Source organism: Danio rerio, chromosome 3 (assembly GCF_052040795.2).
Source record: "Danio rerio strain M-AB ecotype USA chromosome 3, GRCz13ab, whole genome shotgun sequence".
NCBI classification, from domain to species: domain Eukaryota; kingdom Metazoa; phylum Chordata; class Actinopteri; order Cypriniformes; family Danionidae; genus Danio; species Danio rerio.
Genome location: NC_141023.1, coordinates 40,625,971 through 40,639,386, shown reverse-complemented (window position 1 = coordinate 40,639,386; position 13,416 = coordinate 40,625,971). Strand labels below are relative to the sequence as shown.

The 13,416-nt window shown below is 32.6% G+C and overlaps 1 protein-coding gene and 1 long non-coding RNA gene across 3 annotated transcripts in view; one reads left to right on the top strand and one right to left on the bottom strand.

The window, feature by feature from the left end:
• cyp3c2 (cytochrome P450, family 3, subfamily c, polypeptide 2) overlaps window positions 1-13,416 on the top strand; it is a 29,522-nt gene continuing 16,106 nt past the window's right edge. The window contains exon 1 of the mRNA XM_087242798.1: window positions 1-148. The gene's annotated coding sequence lies outside the window, so the exon portion shown is untranslated. The remainder of the gene's footprint in view (window positions 149-13,416) is intronic.
• On the bottom strand, window positions 786-3,610 carry LOC141381256 (uncharacterized). 2 transcript variants are annotated; one of them, XR_015481073.1, is made up of 6 exons: window positions 3,567-3,610; window positions 1,918-1,975; window positions 1,735-1,828; window positions 1,455-1,612; window positions 1,264-1,359; window positions 786-1,089 (listed from the first exon to the last, which is right to left on the bottom strand). It is a non-coding gene; the product is annotated as an uncharacterized LOC141381256 (long non-coding RNA). The 2 variants fall into 2 exon arrangements; XR_015481074.1 differs by lacking the exon at window positions 3,567-3,610 and adding an exon at window positions 2,933-3,231 and having other exon boundaries at window positions 850-1,089.

Sequence of the window (13,416 nt, the reverse complement as noted above, 5' to 3'; positions counted from 1 at the left end):
GGGACGGAATAGATCCATGCGAGCTGACAGTATCGTTGTGCATGAGGCCACTAGTGTACTGAATAATACAGTGATTTACAATGATTGATCTTTCATCTCTGTCTGTGACCTGGATCCTGGTGGTTCTGGTTTTAACCCTCCTGTATATGTGAGTATTCATTCACGATAACAGTAACATAACAAATAACAGCAAATCAATTAATTGATTGTGATGCAATATTTTGTTATTTCTCTTTTATATCTCACTGAATTAATAGTTGTGTGTTCTTATTGTGTATCACACTACATTTAATACATTTTAGGATCTTTGTTTATATAACTAATCTCTTGTCTGTTTGTAATCTAATATCTTTGTTACTGACCACACACTAGGTATGGTGTTTGGCCACATCCCAGACAGCACACATACGTTGGGCCGACGTCGGCCGAAGGTCAACACGTCGGCCCCTTTAATTCTAACATCGGTATATGGTCGGCCAAACATACGCATGATCGAGTTTCTTTCTTCTGTTGAACACTTAAAAGGTTATTTTTGACCAAAAAAAAAAAAAAAAAGCTGAGACCTGTAACCACCGATTTCCACAGTATTTGTTTTCCTATTAGAAAGTCAGTGGTTACAGGTTGTCAGCTTTACTTAACTTTTGTGTTCAACAGAAGCAAGAAATTCAAGCAGGTTTGGGACAAGTGAAGAGTTAGTAAATGACAGAATTTTACATTTGGACAAACTATCCCTATATATAATAAAATGCATACTTACCAATTAAAGGTAAATAAATGTTTTGAAGTTACTACCCCAGAGACAGTCTTTATTAAGTTAAAAAAAAAAAAAAAAAGCTCTACATCAACTCATTCTTTAAGGTTTCCATGCTACGAGACTTTTTATTTTCCATCATCCATGCCAAGCAAAACTTTTTGCACAAGTTCAAAGTCCTTTACTATATATTATGTGAAGAGCATACATTAATCCATACAAGACAAGAAAGGTCTGGAAGTGTGCTGTGGGTGGTGTCCAATTCATTCTTCAGGACAACAGAGACCCTCAGTGAATGCAGGGCCAATAAAGCATCTTCAGTCAGCAGGATTATCAATCTAAAAACATAATTCAAGGATATTAATGTAAGGACAGTATCAAAATGACTGAGCCAATATTATATGATTCATCAACTATTCTTGATTACAAATATGTTATTAAGTAAAAGTTTTCAAAACTTTCATCTTTTCATTAAACATGCCTAATTGTGAAAAGAATGAATGAAGTCTTACCAGGGTGTTCTTAAAGAATCTTAAGTCACGCTCACGCAGCAAGACCAAAAGACCTCTGATAACAGTAGTCCGTCATGAACTGACATCATTCAGTTCCTGGAAATCAAGAATCAATTTTTTAAAAATTAAAAAAATAATAATAATTCAAATTATATTTTAATGTATACTTTAACACGTGACCCCAAACATACCTGCTCATCATAAACCTTTAAAAGATTAGCCAGGGTATCTGCTGTCTTGCCAGTTTTGGATGCTGTTTGCCTTAAAATTGTCATCAAATGAAATAGGTGGTGGTCCAGTTTTGCAAAGAATTTGTGGGGAAAATTCTCATTTGTAACGTGTTGGTACTCTGCAAACAGCAAAAAGAAACAAGAGAGAATTTCATAAAAAAACCCACACCACAAAATATACAATTCTAGAAAAAATGTATTAATATTATTATTATGTTTCATTTACTTATCTATTTTTTACCTCAGATGAAAATCAGGTGTTGATCAGATGTTGAAAGCAGGATCTTCATGTTGTAAACTGAACTCAAGGTCTAGCTGAAGTTTCACTTTCCTTGCTGCAAAAGTATCATTGATAAATACACGGTAATATTTATTTTATCTGGATATGCCAGGCATAGTAGTACAAAATAAATATTTTACCCACCTTTCACATGCCTCCATTTAAGAACCTATCTGTAGTCAGCAACACCTGACCTTCAATTCTGTATGTGCACAAAGTCACAGTGTCATTTAGCTGAGAGTGGAAGTAGTACAATTGCCTGATGTCTAACGTTAACCTCCAAAACGGTTAGCAATAGAGCTGATTATCATGTTAGTTGCTTTAATTCGATGAACACAGATTTAATTTAAACAGTATTGAAATTTCTAAAACTGAATAGGACGACAAAGAAATTTAAGGCCTGATTTTAAAAGCTAGAAATAACAAAACTTACCTTATTGTCTAATGATGTAAAAATATATAGACTAAAATATTTATATTTTTAAGATTTAAATATATTTTAAGCTACAAAATTTGCACATCAGAAAACTTTGTCTTCTTTACCACGTCTTGAATATTTTGTTTTGTTATTATTTTATTTAATAACATAATTTTGTATTAATGTGTTATAGATATGCATACTTTGTTTTTTAGGCTGTTTATATTCTCTCCAGAGTAGACATTTTAAAAAATAGATTGAAAAAAAAAAAAACTTTTATCATACCTTTAAAATACATTTGACCTAAATGACATTTAAACTCACTTAACTGATCGCATTAATCAGGTAATCATTGATATGCAGAGATGTCGTCTTAAGCGCGAGGAAATATTAAGTGTTGATCAGTGCTGGTGATTAAGGTAAAGTTAGTTTTATATTTACACATTCAGACTTTCTCCTTAATAATATAATTTCAGAAAGGTAATTTTTGCATATTCTTAATGGTGAAATCATATTAGCAGCCAATGACTTTCAAAGTACAACATTGTTCAGTCAAAAAAATAGTGCATTTAGTGTAATGTTGTTTTCATGTCATACTTGCATGTGATTTCAGAACGAATAGACAAAGAACCATGGTAAACAATTTATGGAGCGAGTCACAAGTTGTTACTAAATGAATGTATAAATATAAAACCAACTTTACCTCAATGTGGTAGTGTGAAATGAAGCTCTGCTCTGTACCTGCTCAGGTGAGGAGCGCAGCTTAAATGTTCTCCGTCAGGCTATGCTCATACATGTATCAACAAGCAACAAGCTGCGTGTGAGAGAGTTCAGTTTTGAGACTACGTTTTTGCGCGTCATCAGAAAATACCGTTAAGTGTTTAGGCGGAGATCATTTGAGTTATGATTAATGTTACGTTTCTTGCGCCTTTCGTTTCCGAAGTGCCTACAGATCGCGAAGATAATACCACATTCACAGACTGGATGGAGTTCAGCGCAGCGCCATGACATGCGGTTGTGAGAGCGCACGTCTCCATGACAACTTCAGCACAGGCTGAGAAAAGGCATACTCGCGCCAAGATTTAAATTTTTTTGAAAAATGTAATCTGCCGATTTTAAATATTTTTGTCTTTATCACACTCTGTTAAAATTCAGAGTTAACACATTACAACTAACGCTAACATTGCACTGATTCTAACTTTTTAAACAGTAATGTTAACGTTAGTTAGCAACAAGTGAGGCTAAACATGTTTTCTGTAATGTACGACATGTAAACGCACCCTGATTAACTCTACATTACATTGAACTGTTACTGTGATTATATTAATTAAAACATACATTTAATATTTCTTGGATTTGTAAATATTTTACTTACTGTAGTGTGAAGCGAGGCCGATCCGCCATCTTGAAAAAACGAATGAAGCATGAGCACGTACGTGAACCTGGATGACGTCAGACGCAAAATCACTAGGCTGACAGAATTTGAGTTAATGGGGGGAGGGGGCCAAGATGGCGTCGTAGCAAGTTGCTTTTGCTGTAGCTCTTAAAGTTTGCTCGGACCCGGGAATAAGTTCATGTTCAGGAACTAACTCAAATATGTTTCAAAAGTTATGAGCTAAAAAGCTATCGTTCTATTCGTTTATTTTCTTTTTTAGTTTTCTGTTTGCTGAGTTTGAAAGACAAGTGCTTTTGGTAGCTATATTTGCTAACTTAAACGTGTTGCTAAAACTGCTGCAAAGACTATGGACGAAAAAGAAGAAACCGTAGTCGCAATACACAGCTATGCAAGAAGAAATCTAATTTCTGAAATGGATATACAGCCTGGGCAATTTGTGTCTTTACCTGAAACACCCGAACCAAATCCTGCCAAAAAAAGTAAACCAAGCTCTGACAGTCCTTCGGTGAGTGATGCAACGTTAATGAGATTCTTGCAGAGGATGGAAGCCATGCACGAAGAGACTTTGCGCCGAATTCATGGGGTTGAAAAAACGGTACTTGAAAACTCAAATTCTATTAAACAGATAATCAACTCCCTCGAGTTCCAAGGTGAAGAAGTAAAGTGCCTGAACGAAAAATCCAAAGAATTTGAAAGAAAAATCGAAAAACTAGAGAAAGTCAATGACAAACTTCGTGAGAGGTGTAATGATAATGACGCATACAAGAGAAGATGGAATTTACGTGTTGCTGGCGTTCCAGAAAAAACAGGGGAGAATGTAAAACAGATGATCATCGACCTCTTTAAGCAGGTTTCACCAAACATCGCAGCAGAGCTGCCCGTCGGAGTAGACATCGCGCACCGCTTAGGACCGAGATCTGCTTCAAAAAAATCCCCTCGCCGCATCATAGTCCTGTTTTCATCGCGATCACAACGGGACAGAGTTTGGAATGATGCCAAAACGTCAAACTATCTCAAGGAAAAGAAAATTAAGATCTTTGAGGATCTTTCACAGCAAGATAAGGATGCAAGATCTCTCCTGTGGCCGATGGTAGAGAAAGCGAGACAAGAGGGGAAGAGAGCTGGCTTTCACGGTCCTTTTGCTGTGATTGAGGGTAAAAGACTGACCGCTAAAGATGTAGCAGCTAACATTTAAAGCATGGTACTTGCTCAAAAAGCAACCTTTTCTGTTAGCAATTAGCCTTATAAATGTAAAGAGTGAATCTAAATCTAGTATTATTATTATTTTAATTATTATTTATTTTATTTTCGTATATACATATGTTTATTAAGAAGTGTTAAACTTATTGCACAAAAATGAATCTAAACTATTAGATAACTTATTGTTTTTTATTTATTTTTTATTTATTTATTTTATTATTATTTTTTTATTATTATTCAAATGTTTTGTTTTATTAATATTTTTATTATCATATATAATAAGTCTTGGCTCTTTTCTAGACTTCTAGGAAGTTTAACCACAATAACAATGTTAGTTATTTACTGAACTTGTACAGTAGTTATTTTTTTACTTGTAGATTATTCCCGGGTGGGTATTTGTCGTTGATTGCCTGTCTTTGATATAAGTAATATAAACAAGTAGATTTTCTTTGCTTCACAGGTTCTTTTTTATTTTAGTTAGTTTTCCTGGTGTTCCTGTTTAAATGTCATTGTCATTAATATCCTTTAACGCCAGGGGTCTCAGGGATAGTGTCAAAAGGAAAGCACTTTTTTTGTTCGCTAAAAAGCACAATTCAGATTTTTGTTTGATTCAAGAATGCCATTCTACTAATGATGATTACAGGTGGTGGAAATCTCAGTGGGGAAATGATATTTGGTGTTCACATGGCACAGAACACTCGGCTGGTGTAAGCATCTTCAGAAATAAATATGGAGGGGAGATATTAGGGTCAGATTCAGATAGCTTGGGTCACTTTCTCGTATTAGTGATTTCACTTAACCAACAAACTGTAATTCTTGGGAATATATATGGATACAATACTTCAACAGATAATAAAATTCTTTTTGATAAATTAGATGAAAAGCTTACATATTGGTCAAACAAATTCCCTAAGGCATTTATCATTTTAGGTGGAGATTTTAATGTATCTATTAACAATTTATTAGACCGATATCCCTCAAAAAGCGCAGCTTGTTCAAGTCCAACTCTGTTAGACCTACGAGACAAATTTGAGTTGGTAGACATTTGGCGAGAGAGATTTCCTAATAATGTGGAGTATACCTGGTCCAACAAAAGTGGCTCAAGTCAATCCCGAATTGATTTTTGGCTAATCTCAAAAGATATGGCTAAGTTTGATCTACATACTAGCATTCAATGTACACCTTTGACTGATCACAAAACTATCTTACTCAATACACCATTAATGGCAGATTACAAAATGGATCATAAGAGAGCCTCTTTGTGGAAATTGAACAGCTTGATATTAGAATCAGATGATGTAAAGGATAAAATTAAAGAGTTAATTGCTAAATATTGGAAAACAGCCACAACTCAAAATTCATTTTGTTCATATTGGGAGCTTCTTAAGTTTGAAATTGGTGTTTATTTAAGAAAAGTTGGAGCCGATTTAGCTAAAAAAAGAAAGATTCTTGAAGACAGCCTGATCAGTAGTTTATCTAAAACTTCTAATTTCGATGTCATGTCGTTAGAAGAAAAATCTGAAATGGTAGCTTTACAAACAAAATTAGATGATTTATACTTATCAAAGGCTAGGGGTGCTTATATAAGATCTAGGAAAAAATGGCTTGAAGAGGGAGAACTTAATTCTGCATATTTTTTTAAACTGGAAAAGCGAAATTATTCCCTTTCAACAATTGAACAACTACGTATTAATGGAAATATTGTTAAAGATCCTAAGGAAATAGCTGAATTTAGTGCTAGCTTTTATACAAATCTTTATAAATCAAGATGCTCAGAGGATACTTCTTCCTCATTTATGGACTCAATTAACTATTTAAAGCTTATATCTGACTCTGACTCTGAATTTTGTGATGGCAATATAACTTCGGAAGAAATACAAAGTGCAATTAAGAGTTTAAAAAATAATAAAGCCCCTGGGTGTGATGGATTTACAGCAGAGCTGTATAAATTGTTTGCTGATGATCTTACTCCATTTTTATCTAATGTTTTTAAAGAAAGTATTGAAAAAGAAACTTTACCTCCTACGTTGACACAAGGTGTCATCACACTAATTCCTAAACCTAAGAAAGATCTTAACAATTTGGACAATTGGCGACCCATCACACTCCTTAACAATGATTATAAGATTTTTGCCACAATATTTGCCAAAAGAATTAAAAATTGTTTAGATACTATTATAGATGAGACTCAATCAGGATTCATGAGGGGGCGACACATAATGAATAACATCAGGCTAGTTTTAGATTTGTTGGACTATAATGAGTTGGTGGAACATAATAGCTTTATTCTTTTCCTAGATTTTTATAAAGCTTTTGATACAATTGAACACAATTTTATTTTTAAATCAGCAGAAAAATTTGGTTTTGGTAATTTTTTTTGTAAAGCAATAAAAACACTTTATTACAATTGTAATAGTACAATTAAATTAAAATATGGCACTTCTCCCAGATTTTATTTATCACGAGGTATAAGACAAGGGTGTCCATTGTCTCCTTATTTATTTTTATTAGTTTCCCAAATATTCGCTTCCTTTATATCTAATAGTGGTCTTAATGGTATTCGTATAGCTGACAAACAAATTCTCATCAGTCAATTGGCTGATGATACCACGCTTTTTCTGCAAGATGTTAATCAAATTGCTGTAGCCCTTAAATATATCCAGATATTCTCTAAAGCATCAGGCCTATCCTTGAACCTTTCAAAATGCGAGTTAATGTCCGTCAAAGAATGTAATCTATCTGAAATTTGTAATATTAAAATCAGAAATCAGATATCTTATTTAGGTATTATAATAACAAAAAATGAATTAGAAAGAGGCTCTTTAAATTTTAATCCAATAATTGAAACAACAAAGAAAAAACTTAATATGTGGCTCCAACGTGATCTGTCCTTAAAGGGTAGAATCTTACTATCTAAAGCTGAAGGTTTATCAAGGTTAACATACGCTGCTCTCTCCTTAAATGTTGATTCAGCCACTCTTAAAAAAATTGATACTATGCTCCTTAACTTTGTTTGGAAGAATAAAACTCATTTTATTAGGAAATCTGTACTCGGGAATACTGTAGAGAAAGGAGGCTTAAACTTTCTTGATTTCACAACATTAAACAATACCTTTAAAATAAATTATATAAAGAACTGTCTCAATAACCCATTGTCTATATGGAATCTGATCCCTAATGTAATTTTTTCCAAATTAGGTGGATTAAAATTTTTATTAATCTGTAATTATAATATTTTGAAAATCCCCATAAAATTGTCCCATTTTCATAGGCAAATGTTATTAACTTGGTCCCTCATATTTAAACACAATTTTACACCTCATTCATATATAATTTGGAATAACAAGAACATCTTGTATAAAAACAAATCTATATTCTTCAATAACTGGTTTAAAAATGATATAATTTATGTGTCTCAACTTTTCAACGATAGGGGTTTACTTTGTAACTACTCTGAATTTTTAGTTAAGCACGGAATTCCCGTAAGCCCCAAAGACTTCGCTATTGTTGCTGATGCTATTCCACAAGGTGTTTTTATGCTTTTTAAAGGACTTTCATTTCCAATTACTTTTCATTCAGCGGACCTTTGGAAAACATTTATTGGTAAAAACTGCCTTTCTTTATCTAAATCAAAATGCAATAAGAAAATAAGAGCCCTGTTTCAGGAAGATTTTGTTACTGTACCTTATGTAATGTCATATTGGAATGGTTTTGTGAATGATATTTCCTGGAAGAAAGTTTGGACATTACCCCACAAATTTTTTATAACAAACAAAATAAGAGAAGTTACCTTTAAACTGATTCATAGATGCTATCCAGACAAGTGTAATCTTAAAAGACTTAAGAATGATATTAACACCAACTGTTCATTTTGCTTAGTGAATCCTGAGACGTCTGTTCATTTATTTTGGACTTGCCCTCATTCAATGTCATTTTGGTGTGATGTTCTTGATTTTATAAAAGTTTATGTGAAGGCAGATTTTGAATTTACATATAAGAATGTTATCTTTGGTTTCCATGATTGTGAAAAGGAAAATAATACCTATTTCATGAACCTTGTTTTTTTGTTGGCCAAATTTCATATTCACAAGAGCAAGTTTTGCAAGTGTAAACCTTTTTTCCCTAAATTTAAAATTGAAATGAAAATGTATTTTGAGTGTATTAAAGGATCAACCAACTTAAAAGCAATACGAACAAGAACTTTGATGAAGGACTTGGCACTTATCTTGGACTAAATGACTAAAAACCCCTGGATTGTTGCTGTTTAATTCATGACATTTGTTGTTATTGTTTTTCAAGCATTCAATAAAAAAAAAAAAAAAAAAAAAAAAAAAAAGAATTTGAGTTAATGGAAAAAAGCCAAGATGGCGGAGAGAGCGGATGTGTTGTGCTTTTGAAGAACGTCCTAAGTTTTGTCACACACAGTTAGAAAAGATTATGTAATACAGTTGCCATAATATTTGGTTACCGCATGTATATAGTTTACAAATAGGATTTTACGAACCTGTTTTTGTTGTTAAGTGCAGATTTCGGAACTCAATATTAACATGGAGACAAACTCAACGAGTGAACTGTGTAACACGGAAAAAATGGAGGTAAATACTGTCAAAGATAAGAGAGTTATCCAAGACACACACTCATACTCCTGTAAAGCGTATAAGGATGGTAATGGGGTGTGTGATTCTAGTCCCAACACACCGGACAAAAAACTCTCAAAGAAAGCACGCAAAGAACAGATACAAATGAATTCTGATCCTTCTCTGACTGAAATACAGGACAATATAATCCGTGTTATTTCTGCCAAAATCAACGAAAGAGCAGATATTACTGATGAAGCTGTGAAACACAATACGATGCAAATCGAGGGTCTTAAAAAATCGCTGGAATTCTGTCATCAAGAAGTAGTCGATCTGAAAAAAGAAAACGCTACAATGAAGATACGAGTGGAAGAAATGCAAAAGAAAGTCAGTGAAATGGAGCAAAAAGTAAACGATACGGATCGATATAGCCGCCGGTACAATCTTCGGATCTATGGAATGAAGGAAGAGCGGGAGGAAAACGTCAAAGCAAAAGTGGAAACAATTTGCCGTGCAGTAATTCCAGGCAGCGATGGAGAAGAAGTCAGAGTAGCAGTAGACGTGGCTCATCGTATTGGAAGAATAGACAGCGGAGGAAAAAACAAGTTTCCAAGACCTGTGATCGTCAGATTTATGTCTAGATCAGCTAGAGACACTTTCTGGAAGGGCGCCAAGAACAACGAGTTTCTCAAAAGCACGAATCTTCAGGTGAAAGAAGACCTAACAGCTGATGACAGGGCAACGCGTGCTCGTCTGTGGCCGTTTGTTGAACAGGCAAGGAAAAATGGGGAGAAGGCTTATTTAGTAGGTAACAAAGCATTTGTGAATGGAAAAGAAATCAAAGGCTGATCATTTAGTGACTTCAAATGTCATCAAAAGTATAGTCAGAGACTTGAGATATTGGCTGTTCATTTACTTTACATGACTTCTTGAATTACTACTGAAATTAAGAGAAGATGGGTTAATGCACTTATTGTTGATGATAAATGCAACATGTAGCTTCAGTGGGTGACACTTTATGTTCTTGTTAAGAGCACTCAGCATACGTTAATTTGTTAATTGCAATCGGTTATTGTTCATGTCAATTTCAATTTTTTCGATTAATGCCAGAGGTATAAGAAACCTGTTGAAGAGGAAATCTTTATTTTTGTTTTGTCAGAGTAAAGGTGCAGATTTTTATTTTATTCAGGAGTCTCATGCTTGTGAAGCAGATGTAAACTTTTGGAGGAGTCAGTGGGGGAATGATGTTTGGTTTTCATTTGGTACTAACCATTCAGCTGGGGTACTCGTATTAAAAGGTCAATTTAAAGGTCAAGTTCTCGGTAAGCAAATAGATACGGAAGGAAGATGGTTAATTTTACATGTTAGTATAGATCTTTCCCAATTTATTATAGTAAATGTTTATGCCACAAATAATAAGCAAAATAATAATCACTTGTTTACAACAATTGAGAGTAAAATTAATCAAATAAGTTCTAAATATCCTTATGCAACAATTATTTGGGGTGGGGATTTTAATACTGTTATGGATGAAGAAGTTGATCGTTGGCCCCCCCAAAAAAATAAAAAAACCTCTGTATTAAAAAGTGTATGTGCGAGAATGGATTTGTTAGATATCTGGAGATATACTTACCCAGATCAAAGAATGTATACTTGGACTAATAATGACCTGACAAAACAGTCACGTATTGATTTCTGGTTAATCTCTGCAATAAATAAAGATGATGTTGAATTAGTGAAAATTGATACTTCAGTATTAACAGATCATAAGGCTATAATGATTAAGATGAACAAAGATGGAAAAAGAACGACCATTTCTAAAACAAACTATTGGAAATTAAATAAAACCTTGTTAGAAAATGAATGCTTTAAAAAGCAGTCCATTGATATTATACAAAAATATTGGAAAAAAGCAAATATTGTTAAAAAATTTGGTCACAATTGGGAATTAATGAAATTTGAAATAAGAAATATAGCCATAAATATAGGGAAAAATATTGCTAAAGTTAAAAAAGCAAAAGAAAACAATTTAATAGAAGAAATTTTGAAATTAACAAGTAAAAAAAATCTAACAAATGAAGAAATCAAACAACTAACTTCTTTACAGCTACAGTTAGATACAATTTATTTAGACAAAGCCAAAGGTGCCTTTGTAAGAAGTAGACAAAAGTGGATTGAACAAGGAGAAAAAAATACTAAATATTTTTTTAATTTAGAAAAACGTAATAACGAAATGTCTTCTGTAAGTAAACTCATGATTAATAACAGTATATGTGAAAATAATAAAGAAATTGCTGAGTATGTCACACAATTTTATAAGAATCTATATACTTCAGAACCTTACAATGAAAAAGAAGCTGAACTGTTATTAAGTAAAATATCTGATACAACCAAAATTATACAAGAAGACTTTAAATTACTTTGTGACCAAGAAATTAATTTACAAGAGATAAATAAATGTATTTCGGGATTGAAGGATAATAAATCTCCAGGAAACGATGGATTGACTAGTGAATTTTACAAAATGTTTATAACACAGTTATCTCCTTTTTTAGTTGCAATGTTTAAAGAATCCATTACTTGTGGGGAACTACCAGCAACTCTTAAACAAGGTCTTATAACAATAATCCCTAAACCCAATAAGGATAAACTTTATATTGATAACTGGAGACCGATTACTCTTCTGAATAACGATGCAAAACTTTTTGCTCTTGTTTTTGCAAGAAGATTAAAAAAGGGTCTGGAGGAGATTATTGAAGAAGAGCAATCTGGTTTTATGACCGGAAGACATATAAGTAATAATATTAGGTTAATTTTAGATATGATTGATTATAATTATTATATACCAAATGACTCTTTTATTTTATTTATAGACTTTTATAAAGCATTTGATACTGTAAGTCATGAGTTTCTGTTTAGATGCATTAAACATTTTGGTTTTGGTGAATACTTTGAAAAAGCTGTTAGAACTATTTACAATGGATGCAATAGCTCAGTTAAATTATCTGCAGGTACAAGTGGTAGATTTGAGATTAATCGAGGTATACAACAGGGTAGCCCTTTATCTCCATTTTTGTTTTTATTAGTCACACAAATTATGGCCCTATATATTAAAAAAGCAGATTTTGAAGGTATACATGTATTTGGAAAGGAATTTAAATTATCCCAACTAGCAGATGATACTACTATTTTTCTTAAAAATAGTTTAGAAATATTAAAAGCAGTTAACTGTGTAAAAGAATTTTCCTTAGTTTCAGGTCTTAAAATGAATATTAATAAATCTGTGTTATTTCCAATTAAATCATGCAATTTGACAGAATTACATAGTATCCCTATTAAAGATACAGTTAAATATTTAGGGGTTGTCATTCATAAAGAAGAAAATGAACGCAATAAGCTTAATTTTCAACCCATAATAAATAAAACTAAGACTAGATTTAATATATGGCTTCAAAGAGATTTATCCCTGAATGGTATGGCTTTACTGTCCAAAGCAGAAGGTATATCAAGATCTGTCTATGTGTCTTTAGCTCTAGAGATGCCATCAAATGTATATAAAGAATTAGACAAAGTACTATTTAATTTTTTATGGAGAAATAGACATCACTATTTAAGAAAGGAAATTATGTGTAAACAAAAATGCAATGGTGGGTTATCTGTATTAAGTTTTGAAACTTTAAACAATACATTCAAAATTAATTGGTTAATTAAATTCATGAAAGAAAAGGACAGTATGTGGTATACTTTTCCAAAACATATATTTGACATGATTGGGGGTATAGAATTTCTGTTGAGTTGTGATTTTAAAATTGACAAACTTCCAGTGAAATTAGCTAAATTTCACAAACAAGCTTTATTAGCGTGGATGCTGGTATTTAAACACAATTTTTCTCCAAACAAATATATTATATGGAATAATAGATGTATCCAATATAAAAATAAATCTCTCTTCTTCCAAAAATGGTATGAAAATGATATTGTATTAGTTAGACAACTTCTTAATTTAAACGGTAATTTGTTATCTTACAGTGAATTTTTAGATAAATTTGGTT